General features: G+C 38.3%; 1 protein-coding gene across 13 annotated transcripts in view; it reads left to right on the top strand.

Annotated features, from left to right (window-relative positions):
• FNDC3A (fibronectin type III domain containing 3A) overlaps positions 1-13,569 on the top strand; it is a 131,038-nt gene that overhangs the window by 1,867 nt on the left and 115,602 nt on the right. For 3 of the 13 annotated variants that reach the window (XM_075139616.1, XM_075139611.1, XM_075139623.1), the window contains exon 2: positions 8,938-9,057. The exons of 3 other annotated variants lie outside the window; for them this stretch is intronic. The gene's annotated coding sequence lies outside the window, so the exon portion shown is untranslated. Of the gene's footprint in view, positions 1-909; positions 967-995; positions 6,842-7,066; positions 7,160-8,937; positions 9,058-13,569 lie in introns of those variants that run through there. 7 more of the 13 variants (XM_075139612.1, XM_075139615.1, XM_075139609.1 and 4 more) reach the window with 5 other exon arrangements.

A 13,569-nucleotide genomic window follows, 5' to 3' on the forward strand; every position in this document is an offset into this window, starting at 1 on the left:
GCTGAATGTTGCAAATTGGATAGAGTTCTTAATAGCTGGTGTTCCTACTAAGCCTGGGGGAGCATGAAGGGTGCTGATCAAGTTTGGAAACACAGCATCTTGTTCTAGATTCACTCCATGTATACAGAGCGTACGCAAGTCATCTTGATGCATATGGCTTGAATCCGGGACTTGTTTTGGCAAACTACACCAGATGGTTTTTCTGGTGACTTTGGGGGGGGTGGGAAATTGACGTGTTCAATCAGTTATATTGGGGCATCAGACACTGATTTTGGCAGATGAAGCCTTAGTTAAGAGAGACAGAGATCCTTGTCCCCAGAAAGGCCAGGACTCGGTGATCAGTTGCTTAGGTCACTTGGTCGGGATGAGAGCAATCTGCTTTGAGGAGAGTCACAGGCTGACTACTAAAGATGATAATATTAAAACAGAATTAGATGAGGGTCTCAGTTTTTTCAGGGCAGATGGAGACCTTCTGAGGCGTTTTGCTGTATGACAAGCTCTAGGTGTATAAGTTACTTGAGGCTCAGGTCATTACACACAACATTTAAGTTATCTTATTTTAATCCGTTAGTGGCATTTCTACCTTTTTCAAGTTGGAGATTCCACTAGTTTGTGAACTTAAAACTCAAAAGCTTTTGATTTTTATAGGCAATAATGTAATGGAATTGCAGAAACTTGAATTATGTTTCAGACTAATAACTCATTTGCTTTGGGCTGTGAGTCCTGTGGATCTTGGGATGCTTTTGTTTGTTATTCTTTGCCTTGTGGCCATTTAATTTAACTTGAATTTGGACCTACATCAGCTAACTCAGTGTTATGCTGATGATCATTTTGGCTCAAGATATCTCGGAGAGATCCTTCGTAATTGTTATTGCAACTTTAACTACTTAACTGAACATGCTTCTGCAGTGTTCTGTCTTAGGACTTGCTGGGAAGAAAAACCCTTAAAGCCTGACTTCAGGAAAGGTACAATTTTTCATCTTGGTCAATACTTAAATCATTTTAACTTCTGAATGCTTTTAGGCAACTCACTTATTTACCTTGCTGGCAGGTCACTTCTGAAATAGTGTATGCTATTGTAAATGTGTTGGTCTTTAGAAATATTGAATGCTTGGAAGGTGTTAAGTGCTGGTGTTCTGGTTGTCTATTGATACCTCTGTCAAAGTGGCAAATCCTATAACCTAGCCCAGTCTCCCTTTTTAGGTGGGTGGGAGGAACTGGCAAAGATACAGTCTTGTTCATTCCCAGACAGACAGATACTAGAGAAGACAGTTTTCGTGAGGCTGCAGGCCCACTTCCCAGACAGCGTTGTTGTCTGCAGCCATTGATGTTCGTTGTTGGTGCCTCCTGGAGCCTGAGGAATTCTTATCTTCCTCCAGCATCCAGCAACTCTGTACCTTTTTTTGACCTCCAGCATCTAATTGCTATGGGATTTTTAGTTCAACCTCTGCTAAAATGTCTACAGCTAACAGGTCGTGTTTCATCAGTGTGTTTCTGTGATCTAAAGTAAGAATTGGATTCTCTCTGTTATATCTGTCAATAACACTTCTATATTTTATCATCCATTTCTTTAAGATTGTTGGCTTGGGGAAATTCCCAGGCAATTTGTAGCACAATTCAACTTGGCTGCCGTTTGTAGTGCACGAGTTGAATTGTGAGCCATTGCTTTTCCTGTAGGACCAGATCTAGTAAAAATAGATTTGACTTGGACTGTCAACTCTTTAGCTTAACTAAAAGATACTGTCTGTATCTCAGGAAAGCGATAATAGTTTGGAATGAGTATATTGCTGCTTTTGCTGTTCAGCAAACGCAAACAATATTTATTTTGCTCGTGGGGCCAATTTTTCCTGAGCTACAGAAGTGACCATTTTTTTGCTTGTTCTTTGCCATATACAGTAAACTTTGAGCTTCCTTAATGCTGATGTTCACTTGATGCCAGTAGACAAACACTATTAGCCTTTTTCTTAAACTTGTCTATCCTTAAAGTTTAGTGGGTTTGTTTATGTCTGGTAATATTTTGGATTGTCATCCCGGGGTCTGAATTTCGTAGGGCTGACGGGGTAGAAGGATATTTAGAAAGTGTAACACTTAATAGTATTACATGTTTCTTGTAGGTTGTCATCTTTAATTATTCCAATTAATTTACATTTAGTTTCAGATGGAACAAATATTTTTGAACGGAACAAGTTCTTGTTCTATCTGCCCCCCAGAGATCTGGTCCTGTTCCAGCTACTCACATACTCTTGAGCCTGTAAACAGTGAAAATCTTCAGACTCTTTTGCTAAGCTGTCATAGATGACTTTTACAAAATGTAAATGGAAATAGAATTTGCTATGCCCTTTTGTCAATAATTAAATAGAATTTTTAGCTGTTGTTTTCATGTTGGACTCCCCTGTATAATGAGAAGTCTTTTTATACTCACCTGCTAGGTCATGCATCCTTTCTGGAGTGTATTAATAATCTGTTTTGTTTAGAATAAGTGCTGCAGAAACTGTTGGTATTAATTTTGATGGCACAGCTGTGTAGAGGACTGTGTTACTACTCTTCCTGGATGTATTGGTTTAGAATGCTTTTCTGTTTACAATTGTAGTACCTCAGGAATGGAATACCCTTGTGTTTTCCAAACTCTTTATTAAAACTTTAAAACCACTTTCGTTGGCGGTGTCTTCACAGCACCTCTCAAATTGAGTTAGACCGGACATACTTTGCCCTCTTTGTGTTCATAGCTCCAAATAAACTTTCACCGTTTATGTCTAGGCAAGCACATTTGTTGATCTCTGTCTCACCAGACCTACCTGTGTATCTACCAGTTCACTTAACTGAATTTATATTTTTGTCTCCCTGTAGGTTTTTGCTTTTTCAGGATGCCTGGACCCTTTTCTGGTCATACTGTTCTGCAGTCAAAACATCACCTAGGTTAACACTGGTACCCTGTCTTTCAGCTTAGTATCTGGGGTACCAAACACCATCCCAACAACAGTTTGCAGAAATTAAATAGGAGTGCTGAATACGCCTATAGTGTACCTCCCCCCTGGCTTTGCTTCCAGAATTGTTCTGAAACATTTAGGACAATTGAAAAGATACGCTGCAAAACCTCTTCGTTTACAGGCAATGGAAAATGTTGTACCTTATTATATATTTACTTATTTTGGGCATAAAGAGTTGTCAAAAATGAAAATATCTACAAGTTTTCAATCCTAATTTAACCAGTAAACCTCATTTTTATAATCCATTAGTAAAAGAGAAGCACAGCACTTTCTAAGATGTGATAAATGTCTTCTGCTTTCCAGAAATACTAAAACAAGTCATTCTACCTCCTGGCAACATACGGGCTTCTATAATATAGTGTCAAAAAAACTGGTTTACAACTGTGAAAATTTACAAAATTGAACCAATGCAATCCATGATTTGAAAAAACTATTTATCAAAGTCTGGGAAATTGTCCTCAGGGAAAGCGACAAGGTCCAAAAGGATTTATACTGTGACAGGTGTGGATAGATAGTAACTTGATTCAGTAACTGGGAGTGAAAAGGAATATGTGGCGCACAAATGTTGACTTCACCTTTTGCATGACAGTTCTTTTTGAATTTGCTTCAGGTTTTTTGTACATCGGTTGCATTTAAGTCTGTGAAGCTCAGTTCTTAATGTCTTTTGATTTTGAATAACTTGGGTGAAAATGAACTTAACAAACCTAGAACTTTACTGTTACCTACAGTATAAAGTAAAAAAACCCTGTAGTTCACAAGTGTAAATACTTCCTTGTAAATCCTATTGAGTTTCCCCAATGTACAAATCCAATGTCTGTGGTAAACAAAGCCCAAGCTGTACTTACACAAGATCCTACAAGCATGGGCTACTGCCAAGCTGCTGTCTCATTTCCCCTCGCTAATGTAGTATACTCAATACCATATCTTACTCCTTTGATTACAAAATAAATCCTTCTTATGTAACTTCCAGTTTTCAGACCGCAGGGTTTTGTTGTTCGCAGCTTGTTGTTCTTTTAACTGGAAGAACCGTATCTACTAGATGACTTGACAGAAGGAAACTGAGACATAAACAATAGAATATCCAGTGGATTAGTTTTACTTTGGGGCAGAGGAACACATTTTAGATGGTGGTAGCAAATTAAGTAGTAATGATCTGCAAAAAGTGTGCGTGTAGCTGAAAACTAATCTGTAAGCAAAAATTGAATGGATAAGAAGGTCCAACACAAAAACTTGGGTGACTTGCAATGTCTTGGCAATGAGAGAGAACCATGACTGTTTCAATATATATATTGATGGGCTGTTAGGGGACTTTCTACAGTAAGAGTAAATATCGTAAGCCACAAGAGTTACCATGCCTCTGCAAATCCTATAGAATCTATTAAAAATTTAAATGGGGAAAGCCATACTTTAAGAAAACTATTTCTCTACCCATTTAGTGTAGCATGAAGGTAGATGGAAGATGTTGAAACACAGAAATGAGGACTAAAAGAAGCTGTGGAAGTGAGTAGTGACTGTTGACAATGATCAGTCTTAGATGCAGCTGAAATGTAATTTGTTTTAATTTCTTCAGGCTTGCTAATAACTTGACTGCCCATATATAACAATATTAGTATATGTGCACATTCCACTCAATGATGGCTTTTCAATGGTGGGGATAAATGACCATAATTCAAGTAATACATCTTAAAAGTACTCCAGTACATTTAATTATGTACATCATGGCAATACAGCTCCAAACAGATTAAATTCTGATTTTGTGGCTTTATTTTTGTTAATGAATTGACAACTATTCAGTGTTGCAACTTCATGTGTAAAATAGGACGCTGAGAGCAGCTTTGTCCTCTTGACTTGATTGGGCAATCAAACTAGTTGGTCTCGTGTTTTAACTGACTAAAAATTTTCTTGGAGGATGCGGTGGAACTTGGGAGAAGGGAGTGCTGATATCATCTGAGAAACTTGCTCTTGTTTTGCTGTCTTCCCCTTCTGTAGTTGCAGAGAACTCTCCATTGGAGAACTCTTGCACGAGTGGCACATTTAGTTTTCAAGAGTTGCATTCTCCTTGAGATGCTGTTTGACTTACCCTGCTTTATTTTTTTTATATGGCATGCAAGTAACTGCTTCAGTACCATTGTGACTAAGTTTAATATTAGGCAAGTGAAGCACCTGCCAGGGTGACTGCCTCTTGACCTTTTTTACTACTGTGGTCTGCAACTTCATGAATGGTATGCATTGACACTGGCAGAAGCAGTTCCTCTCTGCTTATTCCTATGCTTGGCATTCATTTGTGTATTTGCATAAGTGAAATGGGTCAGGCAACTGTTTTACGTTAAAACTGGCTGTTTTTTGTAAGATTAATTTAAAACTGCACCTGTCCTCCAGTTTAATTCACTGTGTTGTTGACCAGTTGCTTGCAGTGGTGCAAGTGGGAGCTGCTAGTACAATTAAGCAGAACTGACTTACAGCAGTTTAAAGTCTTGATAAAAGAACACCTTTCAGATGTGTGTGTTAGGCCTCAAAACACCTTCTTTTTTGGTGCCTTTTTACTCTTGGGAAGTAGTTTCCATATGCCTGTCTTGACATGTCATGTTCTGTGCTATTATCCTGTGCCTTATGGAAGCAGAGACCTACAGGTTTTCCAAAAAGAATCAGTGGAGAGAAATTTTAAAATCTGTTAGACTTGTGGCCTCATCGATCGTATGTCATCGTGCATTTGGATAGCATAGTTTTCATCTTTCAGAATGAGCAGGAAAAAGCTGTTTAATAAGAGCTCTTTAAAAGCTGCTTGTTCTGCTTGAATCATGCACTCTTTGTAGTTCCAACACTGGCAGCTGCCTCTGCAATAAATTTATCTCACTGACCAATTGCATCACATTAATAAAAATATATCCATGTTTTTCAGTTTGCCTTAAAGGAATCATATGAAAAATTATTTTGAAAATTTGTCCTCGTTACTCATAGCTACCAAAAAGGGGGAGTTGATAATAAATAAGGAAGTAGCTTGATTCTTGGCATTGAATTTGCTTGTTTTCTCAAAAAACAAGCATGTTCTTAAACAGAAATGAAGGCAAGAGTAATGGTTAACTGGGAAAGACCAAGTTGTTTTTGAACCCATGTGATTTTCAGAAAATAAACTGAAAGAAATCCAGTCCTGGCAGAAACTTAGAACAACTTAATTTAGCTGCTATAAAAGTAAAACTAGGAGGGTTTAAGGAAGTTCTTGAGAGTAACAAGAGTGTAAAACAAAACAGCCCCATAGTTTAGACCAATGTAGCGTAAATAAAGTGGAATTGCATTTATAAGTGGTGCAAAAAATACACTATGCAGTTCACTCTCCTCATTTCTTTTTGAGGATGCTTCCCAAGAGTATCTAAAATGAAGTTGTTCCTGTAAGGCAAAGGAGGCCACAGTATAGCTCCCAAACAATGTGTGATGGTGAATCAGATTGATGTACGTGGTAAGGACTAGGCATAAGTTTGCACCTGGGTGCTGACAGTTTACTCACTGATTTTAAAAGGCACACTATCAAATCAGTTCTTAGTAAAATGAACAGATTAATTCTGATTTGTGATATGGTTGCACTTATCGCTTCCTAAAAGTTACAGAACCAGTTTAGGCTTCTTTTCTTTGAAGGTATAAGAGGGAAGGGCAAATAGTTGGAAAGTAGTGAATTCTTCTTATGCAACAACTTCAAGTTAGATGTACTTCATCTAGGTAAGGACTGTGGATGTTTTTTAAGAATCTAATAATAATATCATTTAAAACCAGAATGTGGTATTTTCAGGTAGTCTCCATTGCATTGGTCTTGTTATGTATAGTCAAGCATTTAAATGTCGTGCTGGACAAGATGAGAGGTGGTAAGTGTCCATGAATATATTGTGCCTTTCCAGATGACTGGTTTATCAGTGTCTAGTTCTTCTCTATGTAGTCTTCACCTTCAAAAGTTTAGTTTTCTATATCAGCTACTAGTAAGAGCTTAGGCTCTTTGGCTCAGATTCAAAAACTGCTGGCTCATAAATAAAAATGCATTAAACTTGAACAGCTGGAGTGTTTCCAATTATCTACTATGCATTCTTATATAGGTTATAGTACCCATGACACAAATGCATGAACTGTATTTGAAACTGCTCCTAAATCATTGCAGTTCACAACCTGGAGTATGAAGGTAACCTGAAGTAAGTATCGATTTACTATAATACACTTAACTCCTGCAATGCTAAGGTTTACCGTTGTGTGGCTTGGCCATTCTTGCTTTGAGAAGAACAGGCAATAACTATTGGGAGTGAGTTAGATCCAGTAACCGTTTTGGCTGTTCCAGTGCAACTTGCATTCGCGCATCAATCAGTATTTCCTTCATAACAGTATTGCATTCATTTTGCAACTTCTAGTGTTCGCCTTGCAGTGGTAACATAGTACGAACAGAGATGTGTATTGCGTTTCTTGGACTTCTTTGAGAATTGTGTTTAGAGAGTGTCTGTGACACCACTTCAGAGCTGCAGTTGAAGTATTTCCATATTTATGGCAGACATTGTAGATTCTTTTTTCCTATAGGGAGTTCCAGTGCTTATTAAAACATTTTGCTTATCTTCATTTTTACCTATTTTGATTTACAGTTTCTAGTGAATGTCAGACTTTGACTTTGTTGATTTCGTTTACGAAACTATTCTTTTTTTATAATTTTCCTGTATTGCCTATCTGCAACTTTAGTATTATGAGCAATGGGACTAAAGGGAATAGCCGTTTCAGTTTCATTTTACTTAAAAGGAGATTGTCAAATTAGTGAAATGAAATGTTCCACAGAACACCTTTCTTCTACAAAAAGTAACACCTCTCTCTTCTGTTGGAAAACATTCTATCAAATTTTCCAGGAAACACTCTTCTAAACCAAGAAAAATACCTTATGAAGAACAAAGCACATCTTTTAAATAAATTGTATATTAATTGAAATAATTAGTTCAGAACTGAAAAAGAAAAGCCGGTATACCGTAATTGGCGCATCTGAAACTTTGTCACTAGAAAATATTGTAAATGTATGGGGGGAAAAAAATTAAAACCATTCTCCTCAATTCTGATTCTTAAACACAAAACTCTTCAGCATGCTTCATAACTTTAATAGCTCAGCTACAACCTTATGGATCTCTGGGTGATTATATTCTAATACATTTCTACACCAGCTACCTCACTGTATCTGAGCTTTTTCCAGTGGTGCGTTAAGTGACATGACTAACATCTGTTGCGTACGCTTTGTTCTTTCCTCTTCACCCTAGGGATGCATTGGTGTATTTTGTTTCTAGAACTTTCCTCATTTTAGCATATTTGTACGTCTTGGGCACTTGTATTTGTCCATTCTTACCTGATGACTTCTGAACTGCGTGGCCAATTTGACAGATTGGAAGGAATCGCGACAGTAACTTTTACAAGTCTCAAATTGGCAGGCAGGAGATATCTTTTAAGGACTGTAGGAAATAGTAAAGAATAAATTTATCTCACAGTAGGCACTAAAGAATGGACATGGTGAGTACTTATAAACGCCTCAATCACAAGAAAAGTTTAAATAGTAGCTTGCATCATCTTGAAAAGAAGAGTCACTCAGATGTGAGGCTCTAATCCGATAAAATAGGACTTTATTACTTCAGCTGTTTGAAAGATACTTATTTTTAAAGTGCACCCGCTGCCTTCATGTTGGAGAACACAAAATCAAAGCATTTCATGCATTAGGATTGGGCGATGGTTTTATGGTCTTTTTAGTTCTGTAAGTTCATTCCTTGGTCTTTGGCAAAACCTAGAAAGAATTGTCTCCTGTTTAGAGAAGCTTTTCCTTCTTACTGGAAGTTGTCTGGACATGAGGGTGAGCCTTGCCTGTCATTCCTGGGGGAGCATAGCTGCAGGAGGACCTGGGTAAGCCAGTGCTACACCACTCTCATTGTAAAGATGTCTTTTTTCCCCCTTACAGCCAGCCAGAATTTCCACTGGTGCAGCATGTGTCCATCACTTCTTGTACTTCTGCTACTCTCCAAGAAGAGTTTGATGTAAGGCTCTCAACAAGCATCCTTCGGGTACTGGGATCCAGCTAGTAGGTGACCCCCTGGCTACTCTAGTGCTCTTAGCTTCTCCTTGTCTTTCATGGGCCTAAGCCCAGTAACAGTCCGTGTGGCACCTCCCTTATACTGGGGAGGAGAAGGTGGCTGGGAAGAGCAAAACTGGATGTGGTATTCCAAATGCCACCTTATAAATGCTGAGTAGTGGGGAATAATTGCCTCCCTCAGCCCATCGGCTGTGCTTCTCTGCTAATATAGCCCAGTATGCTGTTAGCCTTCGTTGCTACGAGGACACGTGCTGCTGACTCATGTTGTTTTACCTTGGTGATCCAGCTGATTTAATGCTGATGTGTTTTTCAGAGACTATTGTTAAGATCAGCTGCTAGTCTCTTGGAGATGGAAACGCTGATCCTTTGCACGTGCAGAGGAAATGCACTGCCCAATGATCTCAGCCTTACAATATTCCTCAACTTTTAACGAACAATTGACTGAGAGAAAAGCAAAGTTGTATATGTCTTTAGAACATGAGAGTAATGCCACAGAAACATTAAAGGACCAAATCTGAAGGCATTTAAGGATTGAGTTAAATTGTCATTACAGTTCAGGAAGGCAAACTTGCTTACTGAACTCTTGAATGGAACTCAGTCTTTGAGCCTTAACATCATGTAGCCTTTTGGCTTGTTAGTGTAATCCTTTCCTTAATGGTTCCTCAGGCATAAGTCTGGAGTCTCTAAACAAATCATGTCCAGTAAATTTAGATGCCTTCCCTTTGTTTCAGCTTTGATAGCCTCAGAAAAATCTTTCAAAGTCTTCCCAAATTCATATGATAAGGAAAATGAATAGCAGTTCAGTTGAGGGTAGTGGGGAATAGGTAGTTTGCTACCTAAGTCTCGTACAAAGCATTAATCTACCCAACTTCGTTGAAATCTCAGGAGACCTTGTACTTTCCTTGTATTCTAGGACAGACTCAGTGCAGATTCTGAAAGAACAGCATCAGCTGAGTTAGCAATCCTGAATTACACTTTGAATGGCTACTACTAGTTCAGAATGTTCAGTAGCAAGACAAGAAATGAGATGGCTGTTCATGCAGCAGTTGTTGCTGCGCGTGAGTCAGTATAGCTTTCTAAATAACCATGCCTTTAATGTGCCACCGGTAGAAAATTACTTCTTAGCTGCTTCTGAGCTTAGCAACAGTGTATTACCTATCTATTCATCTAATGTGTCATCTTCCTTATCTGGTCCCTTTTAATATGTCCACAAGAATGGTGTAGTGAGTTGGCTTTAAATAAATCCTTGGATTTATCCCATGTGTTATTTTACCCCTTCTGAAGGCTGCTGCATCCATTAGTTTTCAGTGGTGCCGGGAATCTGACAATAGGCTAATGAATTGTTTGTAGTGGCTCTGCAGGCTGAACCTTACCTGTTGTCCAAATGCAAGCTACTTTTCTTGTGTCCTTTTCAAGACCTCACTAAATCCTGAGTATATTGGGAAATTAGCTGGAGTTGGAAGACAGTTATATCATCCAGAACAGTTTTATGTGGAGTAAGGCTGAAATTATGGTATGCACATACTTTGCTTTCGGTATTTCCAACATGGAACAATATTTTCAGGAAGTTGTCGTCACTTATATTACTCTTTTGAACAGGTATCAAAAATTTTAAGTCAGCAAATTGGAGACAAAGCTTGTTAAATTATTCCAGTAAAGACTGTACTTATTTGCAGCCAGAGGCAGGGAAAATATCCTCCTCCTTTCTAGGTGAGGTACAACATTGTTGATAAAACTGATACAGCCTTTTGGGGAGCTTGTGTTTGGTTGTCCACTTCTATTATCCTTTCCTTTTCAGAATCAACCCTTCACAGGATTGAGTTCATTCTTTTTTGTTTTAGAAAGAATAGCTTTACCTTTATGTATTAAAACCTTTTGTTATGCCTAGCTTTTTCAGCTATTCATGCCATTTTAGTGAAGTAAAATGACTCGGTCTCTCATTACTGTCATGATTTGCCATTTCCAGACTTCCTTCTGACTTCCTCTTTTTTTTTTTTTTTTCCTGAGAGCTGAGTTAAAAACATGTTCTGTAATGAGAAGCCAAGAACTGATACCTTCCCTTCCTATTGGAAACTCACATGCTCAACAACTCTGTATTTACTGTTAATATTTAAGGGCTGTTTGTTCAATTTTGATCCATGTAATATCTGTTCTGTGTTTTTGTTGAAGAGACATGTTGAATAATGCCAAATAAAGGTTTAAGATTGTTTTTCCAGTTCTCTTATTAGTACCTTTATCAGCAATACCCATCGCCAGAAGATTCTCATCAAGTTAATTGGATAAGCTTTTTTCCATTAACCATACTTGTCTTTTAACTCTTTACAAATAACATCCAGTGTCAACTATTAACTTTTATTTGGTCTCAGATTACTGTTGGCTAACAGGCCTCAATTATTCCATTTGCCCTTTTACAGTAGAATATTTAATACAAGACTTCTAGTTTTCTTCCAGACCTCTGAGCCTTTTCCAGGATTCGAGTTATGTGCAAGTCTTTTTCAAAGATCTAGGTAGATCTCTTCTTCCAGAAGTCTTGAATGCAAGCTATCTGGGTCTGCTGATTTAAAAGCTCTGTCTGTGCCCATTTGATGTCCTTACATCAAGCGTGATATAATGGCATTTATTTCCAAGATATGTTTATTGAGCACTTCTGCTTATTTTGATGCCAAACTTTTGTCCATTTTTTCTGACTACTCCTCCTTCTGCCACACAGTACTTCTCCCTTTTCAAATTCCTGTCTGTCTGTATTTGTCCTCATAGCTAAAAAGAAAAGGCACCTGCAACTGGTGGACATACCATGTCTTACTGTCTGACCAGATTATACACACTGACTTGTATAGGTTGCTGCCTCTTGACTACTGATAGGGAAAAGGCTTTTGATGATACGTGTAGCATAGACCCACATTGGTGTGAAGTTCAAGCTTTTAGTCTTCAGGACTAGTTCAGTGGCATTGCAGAGAAATCTAATACTGTATTGTCAAGAAAGCATTGATTTATTTTTTTCCCTAGATTGATTACACAGTCTGACAGGTAGCACTTTTATTATTGTTGTAGAGGGTGTCAGGAATAACACTATACCTAGTATCTCCTGTCAGGGTTTATCGATGAGCAATGTGCTTCATCTCCAGAATAAATCAAACCCTTGGATCCAAACGTGGCATTTAGCTGTGTCCCAGTTAAGGCACTGAAGGCTGTGTGCCAAAGGTGGACTACTCACCTAAGCACACAAGTGCCTGTGGGAACCTAATTTTCGTACAAATCAAATCATTAAGCACCTATGCGAGAGAATGAATGAATCTGAGACCAAATGTTACATATGTCCAGAGCTGCTCCTGTCGTGGAAGGGCTTAACGAGTTGTCATGACAGTCGCATTTGAGTCAGTTTGGGTTATGTTTAATTCTCACTGGTGTCCAATTTGATAGACATGTTTTGACTTATGCCTAATAAATGGTGATAGCACTGAGTGCATCATAAATTATGGATTCAGTCAAAAGTCATTGTGTGTGATAAAGGAGGTTAGTGCTTTCTTATATAAGAGACTAGTCATTAGCATGGTGCCTTGGGAATAATGAGCTGGATTCAACTTAAACCTGGGGAAATTCAAGGTGGCTTACTCTGGGAGTGTGTTGTGTTATAGCTTGGAGTATTGGAATTACTCTTCTGTCTGTGACACTGTAGATAGAAGTGCAAAGTATCTGGAGCTGTAAGATCAAGAGATGGCACGAGAGCAAGCCTGGTTGTAGCTATTGTGGGAGGAGGGATGCCTTGATTCTAACCCCTGCTTCCAGGCTGTGCATTCATTTTACATTAAACGGTCATTGGATGATATCCTGGGAAGCCTACCATCAAACTTTTTAGCTTGAAAGATGATCCAAGTAACTTTCATCAGCCCTCTGCCACCTGCAGAAGTGGTCGGGACTGACTGTAGCCTAGAGGATTTTCTGATGAGTGGGAAAGCTTCTAAAGTAAGGTAGGAATATAAAACCCTGTCCTCATTGCTTGGGAGACTAATTAGTCTGGCTAAGCAGGTATAAATGACTTGGCATAAGCAGTGATGAATTCTTAAGTAATCACAGTTAGGTTTCAAAGTCTTTTAACCTAGAGGGATTTTTTTTCCCCCAACTTTAATCTTTGCGGAGTATACCAGGAAAGTAAATGAAACCTCTAAAATAATTTCAGAGTGCTTTTTTTTTCCCAAGTTCATAGTTTTATAGTAGGACAACCTTCAGCATGGGAATAGTTAAATCATATATGTATTGCTGTACAAGAGGCTTATAGTGCTTTGTTAATGCATTTTCTAGAAAATGTGAAGTCCTTGTTCTGTGTGAGTCTTCTTGTACTGACAGCACTGTGTTACAGATTTCAACCCACAGCAGATATACAACATCATCTATCTTAGAGGGACAAACAAGTAAAAGCAGTCAATTGGGTGGGATGGAGATAGTTTTAGAGAACGCTTCTGAGTAGTAAACTGTAACAGCACCTCTTTAAATTAACCAAAT

This window comes from Calonectris borealis, chromosome 1 (assembly GCF_964195595.1).
Source record: "Calonectris borealis chromosome 1, bCalBor7.hap1.2, whole genome shotgun sequence".
NCBI lineage: Eukaryota > Metazoa > Chordata > Aves > Procellariiformes > Procellariidae > Calonectris > Calonectris borealis.